Source organism: Pan paniscus, chromosome 1, assembly GCF_029289425.2.
Source record: "Pan paniscus chromosome 1, NHGRI_mPanPan1-v2.0_pri, whole genome shotgun sequence".
Classification (NCBI taxonomy): Eukaryota; Metazoa; Chordata; class Mammalia; order Primates; family Hominidae; genus Pan; species Pan paniscus.
In genome coordinates this window covers 143,075,281-143,097,955 of record NC_073249.2, presented here as the reverse complement: position 1 = coordinate 143,097,955, position 22,675 = coordinate 143,075,281, and the positions used below count along the sequence as shown (strand labels likewise).

Genomic DNA, 22,675 nt, shown 5'->3' with positions numbered 1-22,675 from the left:
TGTGGCTTGTGCACAACAAGAGATAAAGACAACCTAGAATATCTATTTAAATCATATAACATTTGTAACTACTTATATGTAGCCTGGGGGACCTTTCCTGCCATATTAGGAGATGATTAAAAGAAGCGAATTTCAATCATCTGACCAGGAGATTGACCTAAGTGAACTAGGTTCCAGTGTCCCATATCATATACTTAGCCAGTGCTAATGTGTGTTTGTGCATGGCAATGTTGAAAGAATGTGAAACATTTTCACATTATGGGAACTAGAAGCACAGAGAGAGATAAACTTCCTCCAGCTGAAGAACAGAGAGTAATCTTTTCTGTTAAACAGTGAGAAGCACTCAGTCTCCCATACGATCCAGCCTGCTTATTTTGAGGAATGGAATGAACAAATGTTTTTCTCATTCTACTGCATTTATTTCACCAGCAGGCAACAACATCTCTGCTACTACCCTTCTGAATGCCATGCTCAGATGGAAGTTTTTGCCTCACTGTACAGTTTAAAAATATCTTACAATTAGAAGTAGAAATAAACTAAAAACAATGTTGAGCAGAGAAATACTTGACAGAATGGAATCCAACAAATATATTTGGTAGCTTACATTTTGCTAGTTATGTGGAAGTCAATCTTGGTAAAATTATAAGTTAAAGGTACTGTCAACTAGCACATATGTGATACATCTTTGGTACTCCGTAAATATTTGTTGAATTAATTAATTAATCTTAGCTTTCACAGTGTGGTACCAGATGGGAAGATTCAACATCATTGTCAAAATGTCCTCAACTCTCTGCTCACCTGCCTGTGTCACACCACGCTTTGCTGAGTCTCCTCTTTCCTCTCCCCGCAGTCTCCTTCGCTGGCATTTTCTTCCCCTATCCTCTCAAAGAGGTGGTATCCCCAGCTGACTCAGCATAGCTTCTTGTTCTTCTTACTTCATACGTTTCACGTGAGCACACTAATCCTGTCTAATTGGCCTTAACTGCAGCCCACATGGTAATGATGCACACATCTCCATCCCCAGCCAGACCCCTGCCCTGAGCTTCAACTCTGGAAAATTTCCTGTGTCCACCCAACATCCCCTTTTTGTCCTACCTGCTGCGCTTCCCCAGGCTCTCATCAGTTCTCTCAGGGACTACTGCAAAGTCTCTTGTCCTCCACCTCCGGCCTCGCCCTTCTCAAATCAACCCTACCCAGGCTTTTAAACCCAAATTAAACCAGACTAGTCACTCACTTCATGGCTTTTAAAGCTCTGTCACCCCACCTCTGCCTATGGGAACAAGTTCTACCTCTTTAGGGTGGCATGCAAGCATCTCCATGATCTGTCTCTGCCTGCTTCTCTACACCCACCCCCACTCTTTATCTTCCACTTTAGCCACTGGAAATTCAAACTGCTTGATGTTCCACACACTACATGCTCTTTCAGGCTTCCCAGACTTTGTCATCACTGTTCCTCTAAGCCCTACTGCCTTTTTAAACACTTGGTTCCTGTGGCCTCTCCTCCAGGAATCCCTTCATGATCTCTTCCCCTATTTCCTGGTGACTGGTTCAGGTATCGCTTGTCGTGGGCCACCTTAATACATTTCTATTACTGAACTTACCACACTGCATTAGAATTATCTAGTAACAATTCTTCCCCCTCCAACAAAATCTGCATAGAAGAGGAATAAGGCTATATTTTATTCAGCTTTGGGTTTTCAGCCCATAACATGGTGTCTGGCACAGAGGGTAAACAAAACAAGTATTTGTTGAATAAAACTGAACTGATGGTTGCAGATGTGTGCATTAATTAGCATCTCAACAATCTCTGAGCGCACAGCTACTCAGAGCACAATCAATTATTCCAGTTCCTAAATCCCCCTGGGGGAGAAGCTTACCCCACTCCATGCCATTCAGAGGCATGATTGCTTAACTGATATTGCCAAATTGGGTCACAAATAATGAGAAAAGTTCCATTTCCCTCAGCTGTGAAGGTTTTGAGGCACACAAAATGACACTAAAGCCTAGCCACTAGGACTACGCATTTAGGATTGTGGCACCTGTCAGTATGAATGTGTTGCCTAATTAAGTATTCTTTGGGTAACAGTGTCACAGGCCAGGAGAACCAGTCTGCCAGGTAGATCTCCCCTTAACCTCACTGGAATTTCCTATTCTTTGTCTTTACACCATGAGCAGAAACAAATTGCCAATTTTGTTGATGCAAGCACATTCTCAAACAACTTGAAACTACTCCCAAACACCAACAGCCATGTGAGAAAGAGATGAAACGCAGTTTGTGGAAAGTAAATTCTTGATTATGTTGGAATTAAAGGGTATATACTTTGCTGCACTTTCAAGAACTACAGGTAAGAGACACAACAGTGTTTTACTCCTATGTCAAACAAAAAGCTGGCAATTTACTGTGCAAAATAAACAGATGGAGAAAAATAGAAAGGTGGTATCTCTGCTTTTTAACTATATTCCTCAAGTGTCGTCACAAAGAGAGAAGTAATAATTATAGCAACGGAGTGAGTGTTCTCTTGCCTCTTGGAAAGCTTTACAGACTGGTTGTTTACTGCTAACTTTTGTGAAAGACTAGTTTAAGTATATCAAAGCTTTATGGCCTGAGTGGGAGCCATTACATATGGAAACTGACCTGACCATTACTTATAAGCAGGTCAGAGACTGGGATTCAAGAAATAATGATGTTACCATTGCAAAGACAGAGAACAAAACTCAACTGCAGAGAAGACTGAGAAATGTAGTCTTCTACATTTGAAATATTACAAATATTCTTCTATACTTCAAATATTCCAAATGTAGTTTTCATGGATATTTGCTGAGCACAAACTACTTTTACCATGCCCTCCTTCACCTAGAACATGATAGGCTTGATAAACTGTTTCTAGGAGAGGCAGAATAGAAAAGCATATTAGTTTTAAAATCTGGGCTTTGGAGTGAGGTTATCCAGGTTTGAAAGCTAGCTACACCACTTCCAAGCTAAGTATACTTAGCCAATTTACCTAATCTCATTGTCTGTCAGTCTTCTTCCTGTAAAATGGGCATAATTGGCATAATAGTACTACCTATCCCGTAAGCTTGCTCTGAGGAGTACGTGTGTTGTAAGTTTTTATTACATGTGTTTCTAGAGCATGATTCCAGAAGAAATGGGCCATTCCATTCATAACAGATAATTTACAAATATTAAAACAAAAAAACTGGGGAGGGAAACGTGTTGCCAAACACCAAGGGATTGGCTTAGATCTGGTTGCTTGCTGCAAAGAAAGCCAATCACAGAGATGGCAAGTATTGCCAGGGATCAAAGGCTTTATTACAGATGATGTCAGCTGAGAGATGGGAGACAAGTCTAAGCTAACTAAAATAAAGGGTTTATATAGTGGGGAGTTAGGAAGGGGTAAGCAAGGGGAGTTGGTCAACAGGCAGCAAGTGTGTCTCATTGTCCAGATGCCATGATCTGAGATGTTTCAGTTTCTCGCTACTTTCTGGGAGGCCTGATGGTCAGGTTCCTGAGAAAGGAACTTAGATAAAACAAATGTCTGTTACTCAAACTTCAGTTCTAAGGAAAAATTGGGCTTGTTTCAAACATATGAAATGTTCTGAAAATGTTACTGATCTCAGTCCTGAGTAATTATGTGTCTTGGTACTTAATAAAATTTATATTAAAGAATGGAGAAAGCTGGCTGTGTAGTGGCTGAAATGAGAAGAAAAAGTCATAATTTATGTCATCATTGTCAGTCATCTCATTTATAAGAGGGAGTCAGGTCACCCTGCTCCTCAAAGCTGGGACTATGTTGTTTCTATGGAGCTTTGTTCACCCCTTATCAAGTGAGAGATCCTCCATATTTGTGGCAAAATCTCACCATAAAAGTCAGGAAAAGGATGCAGGTAACATCTAATCCTAAATATCATCCTGAGTGGAGGAAAAAAAAAAAAGCGAGAGACTTTATTGGAAAAGCTTTTTTTTTGGTAAAAATTTTTTAATTTGAGGTAAAATCCACACAGTATAGAATTAACCATTTTAAAGTGCACAATTCAGCAGCATTTAATGCATTCAAAATGTTGTGCAATCACCACTTCTATTTACTTTTAAAACATTTTCACATCCCCAAAGGTAACCCCAGCAAGCAGTCAGTCCCCATTTCCTCCTCCCCTAGAAACTGGTAACCAACAATCTGCTTACTATCCCTATGGATTTACTGAATCTGGATATTTCATATAAAAGGAATCATACCATATGTGCCCTCTTGTGTCTAGCTTCTTTCACTTGACATAAAGTTTTCAGCTTCTTCCATGTTGTAGCACTTGTTCCTTTTTATAGCTGAATGATATTCCATTGTAAAGTCTTACCACATTTTGTTTATCCATTCCTCAGGAGAGGGACAAAGTTGTTTCCACATATTGGCTATTGTCAATGCTGATGCTATGAACCTTCATTTATGTGGTTTTTTTTATTTTTATAGATTTAGAGGATACAAGTGCAGTTTTGTTACATGGATATATTTTAGTGTAGCCATCACCCAAATAGTATACATTATACACATTAAGTAATTTCTCATCCCTCACTCCCCTCCACTTCAGCCCCCACCCTTCCAAGTCTCCAATGTCAATTATTCCACTCAAGTGTTTGCCTGAATACATGTTTTCAATTATTTTAGGTAGGAGTAGAATTACTGGGTCATAGGGTAATTTTTATATTTAACTTTTGGGGGAACTGCCAAACTGTTTTCCACAGAAGCTACACCATTTTACGTTCCCACTAGCAATGTCCAGGTGTTCTAATTTCTCCCCATCCTTGCTAATACTAGTTATTTTCCATAAGTTTTTATTGTAACCATATTAGTGGGTGTGAAGTAGTAACTCACTATGGTTTGGATTTGCATTTCCCTAATGATTAATGATGATGGGTGTCTTTTCAAGCACTTGTTGAACATTTGCGTAACTTCTTTGGAGAAATGTCTATTCAAGTCCTTTGCCCATTTTTTTTAAATGAGTTTTGTCTTTTGTTATGGAGTTATAAGAGTTCTTTATATATTCTGAATACTAGGCCCTTATCAGGTATGTAATTTGCAAGTATTTTCCTCCTTTCTACAGGTTTTCATTTTCTTGATAGTGTTCTGTGATGCACAAAGGTTTTTATTGTGATTAAGTCTATCTAATTCATCTACTTTTTCTTTTGTTGCTGGAGCCATTGGTATCATATCTGAAGCCTTTTGAAAAATCAGTCTCTTAAAGTTTGACGGTTTCATTCACAGACTAATTGAAAAGAAAATCTAATTTATTAGCCAAGACACTGAAAGAATATAGAAGTCTTACATTCTCTTCCCTCATCTTTGATTAAGAATTTACTAAAATTAGTTTCTAATTTGTAATATATTTCCAAAAAATATATCTGTTGTTAAAATATCTTAACAAGTATGAAAAATATGCAGAGTCCAATGACATATCATTAAAGTATTCATAAGTATCATGGCCTAGAATGGCAACAATAGTATAGAAAGGATCCAGAATTTAATTAGGAAATATAGAAAATAAACAGTAAACTGTTGGCAGTTATATCCTGGTTGGGGGTGTTACAGACTGATCCCTATTCAAATCAGCTGAAGCAATTAGATAAAAATGTATCTTGAACTTATGAGGTGGGAGTTGCAAAATAAACCCCAACTGAAGGATGTAGCTTGGAGTCCTTCTTTTTATAGCAACTATTTAAAGGTGCTTCAAGTGTCCATATTTGAGATAGAATCACTCTGAACATGCACAGCCCAGATTCCACATCTGAGATGATAAAATTGTTCCCTTAGTGAGTATCTTTCCAAATCCAGGATGGTTTCAAATTAATTATAAAGATGATAAGGTATTAATATTTTTGTGTCAAGTTCAGGAATGGGTTTTTAATCATTGATACAATTTGTGTATATTCAGTATTTAAACTATTTGTAATGATTTAGGATTGGCATGTTGGAGACTGACAGATTAGCCTGGTGATTCCAATTTAAAATATGTAATTGAGTTGTGATTTAAAGTTGAAGGTGTAAGATTTTGACTAAGTTTGTAAACAGAATTAGATCATTTCAGAGAACTAGATTTACTATGTTTATAAATTTAATAATTTATTAGACTTAAATGACTTATTTAAATTCTCAAGAGAGTTTTGCTCATTAGAGACATGAACTTGTCACACTGGTCAATTACCTGAAAAGCTTAAAAAGAAAACTGAATATATTACATTTATGGTTGCAGTTTCAAATTCCCACATTCATAAATGAGACTGATTGTTTAAAGAGAAATTAGTTAAGTTGATCAAAGACTTAATCAATTGCTCCTCAAAGTTATGATGCTTAATTCTTAAAAAATGTAAGTTTTCAACAATAATAATACTTACAAATCAAACTTTAATATTTAAGGAAAACTACAGGGTTTTAACTTTAAAAATCCAATACCACGATAATTTAAATTACAGGTAACTCTGATTGTGCAATGCACCGAAGTTATGCGAGGTGCCCATGTGTCATAATGCCCATTCAAATTACACAATCAAGGATAAGTAGTAGTCTTAGGATAAGAGAAATGAATTAGTGAGCAATGGTCAACACAAGATAAAGTGAGTGTAGGCAATTCTGCACAATTTAGGTAAAGGCTTATTTATTTATTTATTTATTTAAATGGGGAAGGTAGCCTCCTTCCACACAGTTACAAAAAGGAAAAACAGCTTTAGAGTAAGGTATTGTTCCCTGGGTTCTCCTAGTGGAGAAATGTAATTGCTGCAACCAATATGTGTCTCTGAAACATGGCGGACCAGACTAAATCTCAGAGAAAGACAAGGTCTTGACATTCAGGATGCTGAGCTCAACATCCTTTTAAACTGCTTGCATATGACTTTGTGGTTTTCAAATGAAAAACCTGCAACATTTTAAAAACCTTAAGGAGTGAATAACTGATATGTTTCTCTAGTGGAAAATGAAGGCATTCGATGGCATAGAGGCCTGTCTTTGGACTCAGATAGCTTGGGTTCAAATCCGAGCTCAGCCACCTATTAAAAGAATGACTTTGTACAAGTCACTGCCCTCAAAGAAAGTTCAACTGTAAGTAGAAAGTAATAACTATCTCTTATGGTTGTAAAATATCGTGAAGTGTTTAGCACCATGATAAACACATAAGAACCATTCAGCAGTTTACTATTGCAGTCACTGTATTGTTAGGAGTAGGAAATTTCTGCAAAAGGACTTGAGTCTACCATTCACATGGCTGCAGATTTTTTCTGTCTTCAGCCTTTGGCTAAGAAATACACTTTACTGTTTTACATTAAGTTCATGATTTTCATACACTTAGAGCAAGTTGTCTCTTTAAGAATCAAGAATGATACTGTCATCTGTTAAAAATTTGAAGAAAGAACATGAATGCTGAAGGCTTTTATTAAAATGTTGCTAGATATGAAATAACATTCTTCTCATTGAATGGTCATAAATTGAGAAATATGAAGAAAACCAGCTTGCACAGCTGTGAACATCTAGTTATTGTAAACCAAATTTTTGCTTTTGAAAACTTCATTCATACATGAAGCAACTATGAAATTATTGAGACGTGATAGTTTGAGAAGCTTAGGCATGAATTTATTATTTTTTTAATTGATCTTTTAGTACTTCACTGTTGTTTAAATTAATTCTCATGCATTGGTCACATCAGTCATTTCAAAGCATTAACAAAATGAACATGGTCACCTTTGTTTATTGTTAGATAAATTTGGGAGAGTGGAGATGACTATATGGATCGTGTCCTCAAAGACCTCTGAGGCCACGTTGGGAAGTTAAGTCTTCTGGAAAAACATCACATGATTCACCTTCACCTACCTAAGTTCCCATGAAGACAGTCCTCTTATAAGAAAATTACTCTGCTAAATAAATGTTTATTACAAAAACTTGAAACTGTGTGTAGAGACAAATAACATTTTTCAAAACAATGTATTCTGTATGGTTTCAGTAAGTATAATTTTTACTATACTCATAAAGACTTGGGGTTTCAGTTTTTAGTTAATTAAGAAATATTTTAAAGAAATTAGTATTTCAGTTTTTAATCAGAGTAAGGGAGAGGTAGGACTATCATGAATAAAGAAATTCCATACAGATATGGACCAGCTGTTCCTTATCTCCACTGGGAGAAAAAAATAAATAAATTAGGAAAGAAAGCCCTCAAATGTGCAGAAGGACATTTAGATACTGAGAATGACTGAAGAAGGTTATGAAACCTCTATACCTGGAAGTCTTTCAAAGGACAATCCATACCTACCTGGGGTGACCAGGTCCTCCTGCACCAGACGCTATCTCAAAGCCCCAATTAATCTAAATATTCTATTTTTGACAGATGTACTCTTGGGGTTTCTATGACAGGAAACTGAAATTTACAGTTGAGGAGTGCACCTTTGATTGTTAGGTACTAAAACTAAAACTAACTTGCCAATACCAAGTTAGCCTGACCCAGGATGTGGACTTTGATCTCAAAATGGTTGAACCCCGAAAATACTGTCACTGTCTTTAGGAAAAAAACCCCAAGAACTGGAGACAGCTTTTTAAGTAGTATAATTAATGTGGAAGCATCTTTCACAGATTTCATGGCATAACCTTCCATGAACCTGAGAGGGAAGATTTCATCACACCCAGCAACTGGGAGGGTTTTTCCTTACATTCCTATTTATCCAGTTTAAAAAAACAAAAAAACAAAAACAAACAAAAAATACTTAAAACTAACTAAAGCACATTTAGGGCTCAAAAATTGTAGTACTTAAGAGGATTTATTTAAATCTCTCAAATAACAGCTTGAAAACAAATCCTGTTAAATGCTCCATTTCGCTATTCTTGTCAAAAATTTTTGCTTGGCCCTTTCCCTTTTATTAAACTCTGTAGCTATCCATTATGTTGCAAAATAACGTGTATGGTTGTTAGCAATAACCTGTAGCCATCGGCATTTCTGAAAGCAGTTAGAAAGCAAAGCCTTGAGATTTGCCAACATGGTAAAGCTGGATTATGAAGACACGATTCATCAGAGAAAAGAAACTGAGAGAATTTTTTTGAAATGCTATGAACACACCCCTTCTTCTTCAGATCTTTTCCCCCATTAGCATCACCTGCAAGAATTATTTGCTCTATGAGTGGGTGCCAATACCAAGTTTTAAACTGAACATACACTGCAAAAGCTGATGGGCTTCACTTGTCCCAGAGGCAGGAAAAGTCAGCCAGGTCTTATTTGCAAGAAGACTCAAGGATTCAGAAAAGCTTTTGAACTGCTGAAACTGACATCTGACTGCCAGGGCTAAGATCCCTAAAGTGTCCAGGAGGAAGGCCTCCCACAGGCTCCAAGCACGGTAACTGGGTGGACACTGTACAAGATGGAGATGATGCTGATGGTCTGATGAGGGAAACAGGCCACCCTAAGAAGGTGAGGTCAAACACTTAACCCAGGGACGCAGTTGGCGGAGGGGCAATTACAGGAGACAATGACTTTGAGTACCTCTCAGTTTGGTGACACTCAGATTACCTTCAAAGGAAAATGCTTATAAAAAATATTAAGTCACAGGGAAGAGTCAATCTACTAGAGATGAAAAAGGAAGAAAGCAAGAGAGAAAAGAGAGCATTTTCCCACTTCCATGTGGAGACCGCTGGAGCAAGACTGAAGAACAACTGGAACTAAGCCACTTGGAAGTAGCAACAGATAATACCACAGATACCTGGGAGCAGCACGGCTTTTGCTGAAAGTGACAGAGCAGAAATGCAAGGTGAGATATGTGGAAAGCTGCTGAGCCAAAGGACTTGATGAGAGACCATAGGATACTTCTTTACTTGATAGGAAGGGTTTTGGGGAATTAGGAATCCATTGATTTCGCTAAGCCAAAGATTATTGCTTTTCACCAATATCATGATCCTGTTGTGGCTGCAGATAAGGATCCCAGAAGAAAGCAAGTGTAATGAAATACTAAATAATCTAAGCACCACAAAGCTTGGTCCCGGCTGCATACTTTCTTGTCAAGGGAGGTGCCCTCTGATATGATTTCTCCCAACCTTCTCTTTATCTGCCCCTGACAAGAATCCCCACAGCCTCCCTGCTGTTGATGTCCCTTCAGACAGCACTGGGGCAGCATCCTGGCCAGATGGTTCAAGCCTGGCTGGCTCCCACAGTGGCCTAGAGATCCAAAAGAAATTCATAGAACCCTGCTAGGCTAAACAGTGCTATGGCCACTGGCAATATTTCCATCCCCGCTCTTCCTTCCATTTCATGCCAATTCCTGTTTCCCTTACTCAAATCAGCAAGTCTGCTTCATATGCAGATATCTACCTGTACAGAAGAAGCCAGTCTATCCTTTTATTAGCCACCCTTACACATGTAAAAGGCTGTCTTAGCTCTCCTCTCACTTGATCTGGTGTGTGGGGGCAGGTAGGCGTCCCAAGAATGTGCTGTCCACTAAGCGAATAACTTCCCTAATTATTCCCCTTGACTTCCTTATGTAAATGGAGAGGATAATAGCAGGGATAGTTCTGCCACCTCTTAAGTAGGTCCTGCAAGGATTTTTGGAGGTTCTCTTCAGAAGAGAAGGATTACTGTCTTCATTTCGAAAGTTTTATTTGCAAATCTGAGACAAAGAAACAGTTCAATTCAACATCCTGTTACATCCAGTAAACACCTTACTAGAGGGGATGTTAGATGGGGCAGCAAAAATGCTTGCTAATCAAAGAAGCAGTTTCAGAATCTTTCTTAAGACAATATCACTGCCATTCTACTGGTATAAAAATATAATAGCAATATTATTTTTATTCTCATTCTATAGGTAACAAAAATGAGGCTACAAAAGGTTAAGCAGTTTGCCCAAGATCACACAACTAATAAGGGATGACAACAAAATTCTAACCCAGTTCTCTCTTGAATATACTGTAATAACATTATATGGTGGTCAAAGGTGTTGAGATAGTTGTGATTTAATAGACTGTCATGAGTATCTCCTATTGTTTTCCCTTAAAGTGAATATTTTATCTAATTAAATCAATATCCATGTGTTGACCTGCCTGAATATCTTACATTGCTAAAAACTAAACTTTATAGTCGTAGCATCTCAAATAGATATTAAATGGACATTGACTTAAACATATGGCTAAACCCTCTATATCTACAAGATCGATTATTTGTAAGTGGACTCTTCATATTCTAATTCTCTAACAGACTTCGTAAAATTGAGAATCCATTCTCTGTTGTGTGAGGAGAGCAGAGTCTGTAAGTATGATAGTCTTATATCAATATCTACTACTTGAGACTGTCTCATATTGTACATTCTCTAATAAACAGCAGGCCAATTACAGACCAATTAGGTAATGTGGAAAAGTCATTAGTGAAACTAAATCTAGCATATCTGGACTTCCAAGCAAACACCATGCAAGGGAAACAAAAAATCAATCTGACTCAGCTTTACTCTAAAGATGTTACAATTCCAGCTATGAATTGCATCATGTCCAGTACAACACATCATTCTAAATACTGGTGAATTTTAACATTCTGTCTAGGAATATCCCTGAATAATGACACATAGATTTCATAAACCTTTATAGGGCAGCCAGCTTTTAATTTTGTCCTACGTATATTCCAATTAAAAGTCAAATGCCAACTGGATGCATCCAGAGAAAATCCTGTGTTCAACAACAAAAGCTTCAGCTGTGAGCTAAGGCAGTAAAGATTATATGGTGGTCAAAGGTGCTGAGTTAGTTGCTATTTCATGCCAAAATGAAGACAAAATCCCTGCGCTTAGGTGACTGGGAAGTTTGGGTACAGGTGGAGAAATACAAAGAAGAGTCAAGGACACTTTGGGAGTACTCAGGATGGAATAAATTTACTCTTCTCAAAGCAGAGGAATGAATACATAGTTTACTTAAACGAATGGGATTTGAGGCTTGTATGGATTGTCAGTAACCTGACTGAAAGAATTAATTAGCACATCTAAATTGGATCAATCATTTCAAAGCAAAGAAAGAGAAGAGTCACAGAAGGAATGCACAGGTGGTGTTCATCAAACATTGTTGGAAGACAGGATACCCTGCCAGGCCAACATGCATATAATAATTTTGACAGGTTATACAGTAAGGACAACACAGCAACTGTAAGGTCCTACAATTAAACATCTGAATCATATATAAATTTCCTTGTTCTGATTTTATTCTTATCAAGAAATATTCTAATATTTAGCTTTTTATGGAACTTTTCTATAGGAAGAAACTTCACCTGTCCAGTACGTGTTCAGTATTTTTGTAAATTAATAAATTAAAATTTCAGGTTTTATGAATAAGTTTTATATCACTTATGGCTCTCTGGAAAAAAGTGATTAAAATTAACTTTGACTAATGTAATCAAAGGAGAAGCTATTAGAGGAACAAATAGTTGCAAGACTAGAGAGTCCAGTCCTAGAAACAGGCAGGAGCCAAAGCAACTCCAGAGACCAGAAGCTGGAAATACTAAAGTTGTCTTAGAGCTGGAGCAACCTGGACAGGGAACAGCCTCTAGGCTGCTTGACTTCCATACATCTCACCTGTCATTGTGCCATATGCACAAAATCTAAATCCCAGAAGAGAATATCCGCTTGGCCAAGCTTATTCACATAACTGCTCCCGGACCTAACAGAGTAATGAAAGTATATGGAAGGAGGAGCCTCTTCATCTGTAGTAGAAGAGCAGGTACCAGAATTCACTGTGCCACCAAGACAACACAAAATAAGACACAGCTATTTCCTCCTCTCAAAAAAATCTGTGCTGGCGGGAAGGAAGAAGAGATGTTTGACGGCCAGAACCCAAATGGCCACCACACATTCCCATGAGTGTTTTAATGGGACTCAAGAGTCCAAAGTCTGGTTACATTTGGGGCAAAGACAAATTTAAATTCTTAAGGCTCCAAGGGTGAGGGGCAGAGTCTGAGCCAAGGCAAATTCACAAAAACAAATGTCACTTTATGAGTTTTGGAATGAAGAGCTTTTATTGGTCATACAGTCTTACTCCATCTCAACCTCCCCATCGATTACTGGTATTCTATTACACATCATGTCTGAAAAAGATTGCTTGACCTGATAGTTTCCAAACTTGATTTCATATCAGAATCACCTAAGAACGTCAAACAATACAACTCCCAGATTTCCAGTGCTGCAAGGAATTCTGGGGTGGGCTTAGGGATCTATACATTTATACAACCTCCCCAAGTCACTCTGATACAGCCCACTCTACCTTACAACTATTCTGAATATTAGAAATTTCTTCCTTCTATTGACCCCAAAAGATACTAAACTGTAGATTAATACCCATTAGTACATATTTTAATTCTTGGGACTAAAATGAATAATGACTCTTCCTTCTTCTCCCAGCAGCTTTCAGAAATTTGAAAGTGACTATTCTGTCCCATTACATACTTCATTTTCAAGACACCTCCAGGCCAGTTATTCCAAGCTTTTCCAATCTTTCCCATTATGCCAAGATTTTAAGTCTTTTTACCTTCCAGGTTACCCTTCTCTAATGCTCTTCAATTTCACTCTATTACTGTTAGATATTTCAAGTGATCTGTGATCAGTTCAAATATTATAATTTCTCTTTTGCAAACTAAGATCACATAGCTTGTGGGTGGCTATATCTCACATGGCCCATTAACAAAGGTCTCTCAATTATTTTTGTTAAACAAGCATTATTACCAAGCTAGTCCCCTGCCCAAGTCCCCTTTCTCTAATTCTGTATTGTTATAGCTTGTTCAATTTTAATTTGGACTCACACACATGACCTTACAGTCAACTCAAAAAATTCGTTTACTTAGGTTCTGCTTATCCTTCCTGTCTGTCAATCTTTATCTATACTACTAATTTTGTCCTCTAAATCAAAGTGACTGCAGAATTTCTACCCATGAGGGTCTTTGACAGTGGGCAGCAATCTACCTGGAGACAGGTTCTTAAACAAGCATTTGCCAAACATATTAACAAGACTGAGAAAATTTCTGATGGAAGCTAATGAAATGTGGGGGATAGTTCTGCCAATTCATCTCTTGATGTCTCCATGCGTCAAATATTTGATATTCATCCCAGTCTCATCAGCAAATTTGAAAATCACACCTTTCATATTTTCAAGCAAACTATTGACAGAATGTTACACAGAACATGTTTGAAGATAGCAATATGTTTATTATCTGATATGCAACCAGATTAATACTGATTAATTAATCAGAAATGCTTGGATATTGTTGTTCAACTTGTTATTACACTACCAAATTTTACCTCCATACAGCCTTTGTATTTCTTCAATTCAAGCTTATCATGATACAGCTGGCAAAAGTAAAAATAAAAATAATATAGTTCTAAGATCTTCCTGTAAAATAGCTTTGGCAAAGAAAAAAATAGATTAATATATCTTGTTTTCAGTAAATCCATCCAGTCATTCAATGGCTATCCTACAATTTTGCCTGGAATTGACATCAATTTCCAGAGTTTACCTTTGAGTTTAGTATATTGAAAACTCCATGACAGCAGGGAACCGTAATTGTCTTGTGTCCTGAGAGTCCTGCAACAGTGCCTGGCACCCCGAGGCCACTCAATAAATGTTACAATGAATGAATCTTTGGTTCAATAAACGTAATTTTTTCCATTTTTGAAAAATCAAACTGGCATTTATCTCAGTCTTTTGATTCCTCTACGATTTCTCAAGAAGTTCTCTGCCTAAGATGTGGCAAAATGGTATCCAGTTATGGGAAGGATCAGCCTTGAATAGACCCTGGGGCAATAATAGTGGAGTCCTATCCCTCCCAACCAGTGAGTTCATAGCTCCCACATCCTGTGATCTGTAACAAATTTTGTGTCCTGAATATCTAAAGGAGATCTTACCATTAGCCCCTTATTCTAACACTGACCATATGTGTTGCAATATGTGCTAGTATATGCCTGACTACCCATGCATCTAATTTCTTTTAACCTGAGTGATAAATAATCTAGGCATATAATTTTTCACCGGAACTAAGCCCTGGCATGAATCCCTGCTGCTAGAGGTAGTGAACTCTTCTTTTTATTGCCAACCAGAGATTAAATTTTGCTTGTAATATTCCTGTTACTAACTTTATGCAGTAATATGACCTATCAGTTACATACTGTTGCCATGCCCTGCTCTACCAATTCACAGGGCCTCTTGGCACCACCAGAGTCTGAATGGAATTAGAATTTGCTATCTCCTTTGTATTGGGGTGCCTTCAATGTCCATCTGATTTCTCCACATGTGGGAGTAGATCTCTGGTAAGCTCTCATGTATTCTGTTTAGTTTCCTTAGCTCCTATTTTGCCAGTCTCTCTCTGGATTCCTAGCATGTCCCCTGTTCATGGGAAGAGTGGCCTCCAGAGTATAAGACATCTGTGCTAGGAGACTCAACATCATTTCAACTGTCTAGGTCTTCTCAGAATCTCTGTCATCCTGGGCTCTATTTTCCTTGTATAATTTCAGTTCTAGTCTATGTGGTTTGAAGATTAGTTTCCTTGACAGTTAACAGAAGCAAAAACAATTGAGGAATTCTGTTTTTTTTTTTTCTTTTCTATTGATATACAACATCAGTTCTTAACATGTAAAATACACTTCCATATTTTGTGTTTTAATCTGGTTGGCATGTCACGCAAACACTGGAATGGCCCAAACTAAAATGCTGCCACCATATGCTGGTGACAATGTGCAGCAGCTAGAACTTAAACACTGCTGGTGGGAGTATAATAATGGTACAACCACTTTCGAAAACTGGCAGTTTCTTATAAACATGTGTCTATCCTGTTACCTAGAAATTCCTCTTCTAAATAGTTACCTAAAAGAAATAAAATCATATGCCAACAAGAACATTCATAGCAGCCTTATTCATAATAGCCAAAACAGGGAAAAAACTGAATGTCTATCAACAGGAGAATAGATTAAAAACAAAAAACAACTGTGGAATAGTCATACAATAGGTTGCTATTTAGCAATAACAAAAAGAATGAATTATTGATATAAGCAACAACTGGATAAATCTTAAAAACATTAATGTTGAGCAAAAATCCCCATATAGTTTATTATTCCATTTATATAAAGTCCAGAAAAAGGCAGAACAAATCTAGGTGTTAAAAATCAGAACAGTAATTGCCATGGGGTTGGAGATTGCCTACAAAGGAGCACAAGGGACTCTCTAAATCTTGAGCGAGTTGTGTTATATGTGTGTTCACATTGTCCACATTCATTGAATTGTACACTGGCAATTTATGGAATGAATGGTGACTGTGATTTACAAAAGAATAAACTGAGTTGAATAAAGGTTCCAGGAGAATCCATGGTCAGTGTTTAACACCTGTCAAAATACTTAGATATTTTGCATATATGTATACATGCATACAAACCCCAGTGACCGAGATGGGGCAGGGGAGAGAGGGAGACAGAGAATAGGAAAAGGGAAAGTAGAAAGTGGAGTGCTACGGTTTGAATATGTCCCCTCCAGAATTCATGTAGAAACCTAATCCCCATTGTAATGATATTAAAATGTGTTACTTTTGCGAGATGATTAAGTCATGAGGGCTTTCCCCTCATCATGAATGGATTAGTGCCTTATAAAAGGGCTAGGGGCAACCAGCCTAGGCCTCTTTTTGTTTTTTTCTCTCCATCCCCTCCCAAGGATGCAACAACAAGGCGCCATCTTGGAAGCAGACAGCAGCCGTCACGAGACACCAAACTTGCTGGTGCCTTGATCTTAGGCTTCCGCCTCCAGAACTGTAAAAAAAAAAAAATGAATTTCTCTTCTTTACAAATTACCCAGTATGTGGTATTTTGTTATAGCAGCATGGACAAGCTAAAACATGAAACTGGAAAGTAGGGATAACTCTTTGGGGGAAGTTCTGCTATAAAGAGATTCCAAAAAATGGAGCATGAAGGAAAGGCAGAGGCAAAATTGGCTCAAGTTTTTATAAAGCCATGAGATATTTAAGCATTTTTGTACCATGAGGATTATTCAGAAAAGAAGGAACGTATGAAGATGCAGGAAAAAGAGGGCACACATGTGGAAGTGATGTCTTTGTGAAGGTGAGAAGGGGAGAATCCAGTGTACAAAAAAGGGCTCTTCTGAGAGGCCCTTGAACAACCAGCCTGTTTCTTTAAAACACCCCAAATTCAAAGAGATGGTGTGCTTAAAATGTTTATTGCAGTATATATTCAGTTAAGAAACTAATTATTATTGGCAGCTGCTCTTCCTTTCTCTTTCCCTTGATTACACAAATTACATCCCATGGGTGATTGCACAACAACTTACACTCCAAGCATGCACAGAAAGCAAACTTTGTACTAGGGAAGAATGATGAATGTGCATTAAGGGATTGTCACAAAAGGTTTTAGAAACTGATAACTTTAATAGTTATTCTCAAAAGAAAAGTACAGCAAAAAGTGGAAATGTAAAAAACTTCTTGATCCAATCGAGGTTCAGGGCTGAGTAAAAGTTACAGTAGACTAACTGTTAATCATCCTTTCCTCATTTTGAACTGATTGAAAGCTCCAACTCTTACATAAGTGCTACAAATATCCTAAACTGCCTGTGATTTTCCTAAGCCTCACTAGTTTAGAATTAATATTGCTAAAGCTCCATTCTCACCACATACAGGACTATCTCACAAAAAAAGCCAGTGTTCACCATCGACAAATACCCACAGCTTGAGATTAATAGTCAGGATTTAGGAGGGCAGGAACCTTCCATAAAAACCACATGTGAAGGCCAAAGTGGATTTTTAATATTGGGGACAACAAGCATTAACCAATTTTTCCTACTGGAGTGCACTGTCCTTTAGTCTCTATTTTTGCTCCTAATTGTTCCTGCAGGTAGTAGGTTAACATGTAACGTACTTAGAGAAGGAAACAATTGAACATGGCATAGATACTGAAAGAAAGGGCTCGATAAAAGAGCAGCATGTGCTCTAATCTGGCCTTTTACAACATCCACTATCAAAGAGCTTTGGGGGTTTAAGGGGATTAGATACCATAACCCATCTGTCAGGTCATTATGGAAGGAAACACTCCTGCTGTTTTCAAGGGAAGATGCCCTACTGTATATTATTATCATTAAGCATTTACAGAGTACCGTAGGCTTGCAAAGCACTTTGAAAGCATTTTTATTTATTGTTCCTCATAAAATGCTGTCAACTCTAAGAATTATCTACAAATGAAGAAACTGAGGTTCAGGAAGATGGTGACAAATGTTTCAGTCACCCAGGGAGTGGCAGGAGCTATGAGGAGTACTTGGAGCCTTCAGAAGAGGGAATACCTTCTATCTCCTCCTACCTAAAAACATGCCAAAGGTGTGTGCATGTGTGCGCGTGCATGTGTGCGCGCGCGCGTGTGTGTGTGTGTGTGTGTGTGTGTAAGGCCTAAACCAACTCTCTTGGGTTTTCCTGCAATCTTATACATTATTCCATAACGAGCACTTATGAGTTATTTTCTGTAGACACAGGATGTATCTTAACAGCAGTCGTACGTCATGATTGACACCGTTCCATATGGGAGGAGAAGCAGGATGCATTCAAGCATGTGGATGTGTAAAGATGGACTGACATATCGCAGCTATCATTTACAAAACTGGAGATCCCAAATCTAAAGCATAATGAGGCAAAAATGAAATACTACATGCCCATTCATCCGTGTTGCTTGTAATTTGCTAGAAATAATTTAGCATTCCAGTAAATTCTAAGCAAGTGACTTAGTATACAGGGCAAAAGATAAAGATGTCTACTGGAAAACAGCAAAGCTATCTAATATGGGCTCCCAGGAGGGGAGCTCTAACGCTCACAATAACATGGCTGCAGTTACCTGATATCATTTCTTTTTCTGAGATTCTCCTTTCTATTTAGAACAGAATTATGGGAGTTATTTTTGTGAGTCTTACAATTGAGGGGATTATCATTTTCTTTTAAAAGGTAATTAATCTCCATTAAAATAAGGAACAAATAGCACTGATACATTTAGACATTAAAGGGAGACATTGCCTCAATTGTTTAAATATACTGATCAAACTGGATGACTTAATTAAATGGCTATGTTTTGTATCTTTTAAAGTTGTTGTGTCTTGAAGAAAATGGAGAAAAACAATTTTTCATACTATTTTTTAATCATGAGTTGGTAAAAATGATTACTGATATTCACTTATTTATTCTATACTGAGCATCATCTATATGCTAGACACAATCTCTTTCCCAAGGAGTTCACAGCCTGATAAAAGAGATAAGATATATTCACATATAACTATATTACAATATATGGGGTGATGGTTCCATAGCGAATTATAGGTAAATTACCCTGGAGCTTGAGGGAAGGTCCAGTGCTTGAGAGGATTATCATCTCATTCACAGAAGCTGGGGTCAGGTAAGAAAGGAGGGGGAACATGGGAAGGCTTTACAGGACAGATTTCAACCAAGGGCTTCTCCAAGGTTGTATAGGGATTGGGCAAACAGGAAAGAAGAAAATGAGACATTCCCGGTAAAGGCACAGGGGCAAAGAAGCAGCTGGTAGGGGAGCTCAAACAGTATCTGGTAGTAGTTCACAGTTACTACATGCTTAAGCTAAGTCATACATAACTAGATGTAAAATGAAGGAGGAGAGAAGGCGAAAGCAGAACAATTCGTGCCATGGTTCCCAAATCTGGCTAATCCAAGAGATCCTGAATCCTGGAGATTCTGGTTTTGGCTTCATAGATTCAAAGCCCTTCTACCCTAGCCTGTGAATCTATGTAGCTACAATTATCCAGCTACTTGCAATCCTCTGTTATTCAACTTATCACTTCATTTCATACCCAGTGCCCTACCTCTGGTCCTTCTTATCTCTCACCTGGATGATTGCAGTAGCTTCCTGCCTTGCTTTCTTATTACTGCTAGAATCATGTTTCTATAATAAAATGTATTTCTTCACTGCCCTACTTCAAAGCCATTAATGGCTCCATGTTGCGTAACAAAGTACATGGTATACTAGGTTAGTCAAAATCTGGGCAAAACCTACCATTCCCCCGGCACAAATGCACACATACACGCACACTCTCTAAACATTCCCTAAAACCCATTCAGCCTCCGTCGGGATGCTTTGTGCTCCTCTTGTCTCCCAGCAGAAATATTAATAACATTTAGCATTTCATTCCTGGGAATCCATCCTAAGGAAATAATCTAAAATGTTAAAATATCTCTCTTTAGCCTCATCTCTTGTGATTTCCCACCTCACTCTAGCTCCAGTTGTAAGAAAGTACTGGGAGTTCTCATTGCCTCTGGGCCCCTTTGCAAAGGGTGTTCCCTCTGCCTGATGGCTTTCTGCTGGTAGATTTTTTCCTTCTTGCTTTTTTTTTCTGTATTTCAGCCTTAAAAGTATCAGTTAAAACATCCATATTCTGCTGAATCTTCTCCATTCTGCTAAGCATTTAGCTATTCCCTTCACCAGTTTTCCACAGCACCTTGAACACATCTCCACTATCACGCTAATCACATTGAATTATAATGGCTTAGAGGTCCATCCCTCTCTAAACCACAAGAGCCAAGAGAACAAGAAGCATTTCTTGTCTATCCCCGTGCTTTATCGCTAGCATTGAGCCCTCCAACATTTGTGAACAGTTCAAATGAAAATTATGAAAGCTTCAACCAGGAGTGTTTGGAAGTCTATAGCCGAGGTAGAATTTATAGGGACTGTTAAACATGTATGGAATAACGAAGAGAGGTGTCAAAGGCAAGGTCAAGCCCAGGTGATGGTGAGGATGATCTTGACAAAAGAAATCAGACAACACAGGATGAGAAAGTGGTTTAAAAAAGAACATTGACAAATTCAGCCTGGGACTTGAAAAAAACAAGGCAAAAAAGACCTCCGTGTTCTAGGTATGGAAGAACCATGGTCTGTTCATTCACTCTCTCTCTATCTCCTTTATCATCTCCCTCTGGCTTTCCTAGAGTTGGAGGAGTGGGGAAGGAGTGTCTAGAGAAAGAGATGAAATATTTTCACACAGACAGCGCTCCTTATAGTTCTCTGTTGACTATTCCTGGCCTCTTACACGCCATCTGTAGGTCCAAATGTTAACTTTTTTGCAGGGTCTATTTGTGGGTATTTCACAGCCTTCTCAGCTTCCATGAGATGTATGGATCAGCTCATTCATCCCTCCTATAGGCTAGGAAGTCTGGATATTTCCAGCTTTACCTATGATTCTTCTTCCTTTAGCTCTTATGCTATTGAGATGCAGGGTGGGTAGCTGTTAGTCACTGTATGACTACATAAGAATCAATAGAAGTGTAACCAGTTTATTGAAAGGGCTGAACATAATGAGTACAAACAGGAAGCAGCTGTATTTCCCTCCTACCACTGCCTTTCAGTATGTCAGATTCCCCTTGCCTATATACCTTAATGATATTTCAGGCAGCTCCCATAGCTTTCCAGTCATTTTAAACAACAACAACAACAACAAAAAGCAGTCTCATTTCAGTAATTATGAGTCATTTCTAGGTAGTAAAAGGCTCTGGTAAATTTTGACATTCTAATCGCATATCTCATTCAAAGCTTCTCCCCTCTCCCTAAGACAAGCTCAGTCCCCACCTGATTCCAAGCTCCTGCAGTGGAGAGGCTGGGCATGGTCTGTTCTTTTACTCTCTCTCTGTCTCCTTCACCATCTCCCTCCGGCTTTCCTAGTCAGACCAGAAGGGAAGAAGATTCTAGAGAAAGAGACAAAATATTTTCACTTAGACAGTGCTCCTTATATTTCTGTATTGACTATTCTTGGCCTCTTACACGGCATCTGTAAATCCAAATGTTAACTTTTTTGCAGGGTCTATTTGCTGGTACTTCACAGCCCCTAACTCCCTGATGTGGGCACTCTCTGGCTAACCTCCTGTGATCCGCATATTCTCTCTCTCTCACTTGCACGTGCACTTGTGTGCACGCGCGTGTGCACACACACACACACACACGAGTCCTATCAAGGTGGCTGGAGCCTGGTTACTTCCAACACTTGCTCCATGGAAACTATATATCTGTGTGACGCTACATGATGGGAGGATGGGCTTGTCTAACTGCTGCCCCTTCTCCCAGCACAGGTGGCTCCATAAGCCCCATAAAATCTTGATGAGTTTCCCAACACTCAATAATGAACGGCCTTTTCTTTGTCTAGGAAAGATCAGCCTTGTTAAAATAGAATGAAAAGAGAGGAAAATGAAACAGTCAGTGCTCAGTTCTGAGTTTTAAAGTACATTTATGAAACTGATAGCAGAGACAACAGTGTGAAAGCAAAAGCTTTTACTTGCAAGAACTAGGTTATTTTGCAAGAAAGAATTGTTTTGTTGTTTTTTTAATTTAAAAAGTGTGGTTTGGAGAATTAAGCAAGGAATAAAAAGGCAGAGCACTGAAGGAGCTCAGGGCATAAGGTTTATGCCATAAACACTAATGAGGAAGCCCAAAAGAGAGCCAGGCTACTGCACTCCAGCAGAGATAAAGATTAAGAGGACTGGAAGAGGGAAAAGACAGTAATGGAGGAGAATGTGATGAGGGTGGGAAGTCAGCGAGGCCCTTGCTGGGGACCCACGCCTGGGAGAAAAACATGGTATACCCAGAAACTGCCCAGCCTTTGCCAGAGCAAAAGCTATATGTCACCATCAAGCACCAGAGTGACTCAGGGAGCTATCTCATTGT

General features: G+C 38.3%; 1 long non-coding RNA gene across 1 annotated transcript in view; it reads right to left on the bottom strand.

The window, feature by feature from the left end:
• Positions 1–22,675, bottom strand: part of LOC134729624 (uncharacterized) — a 115,247-nt gene that overhangs the window by 82,377 nt on the left and 10,195 nt on the right. Inside the window, exon 2 of the long non-coding RNA XR_010110882.1 lies at positions 21,587–21,702. This is a non-coding gene — a long non-coding RNA (uncharacterized LOC134729624). The remainder of the gene's footprint in view (positions 1–21,586; positions 21,703–22,675) is intronic.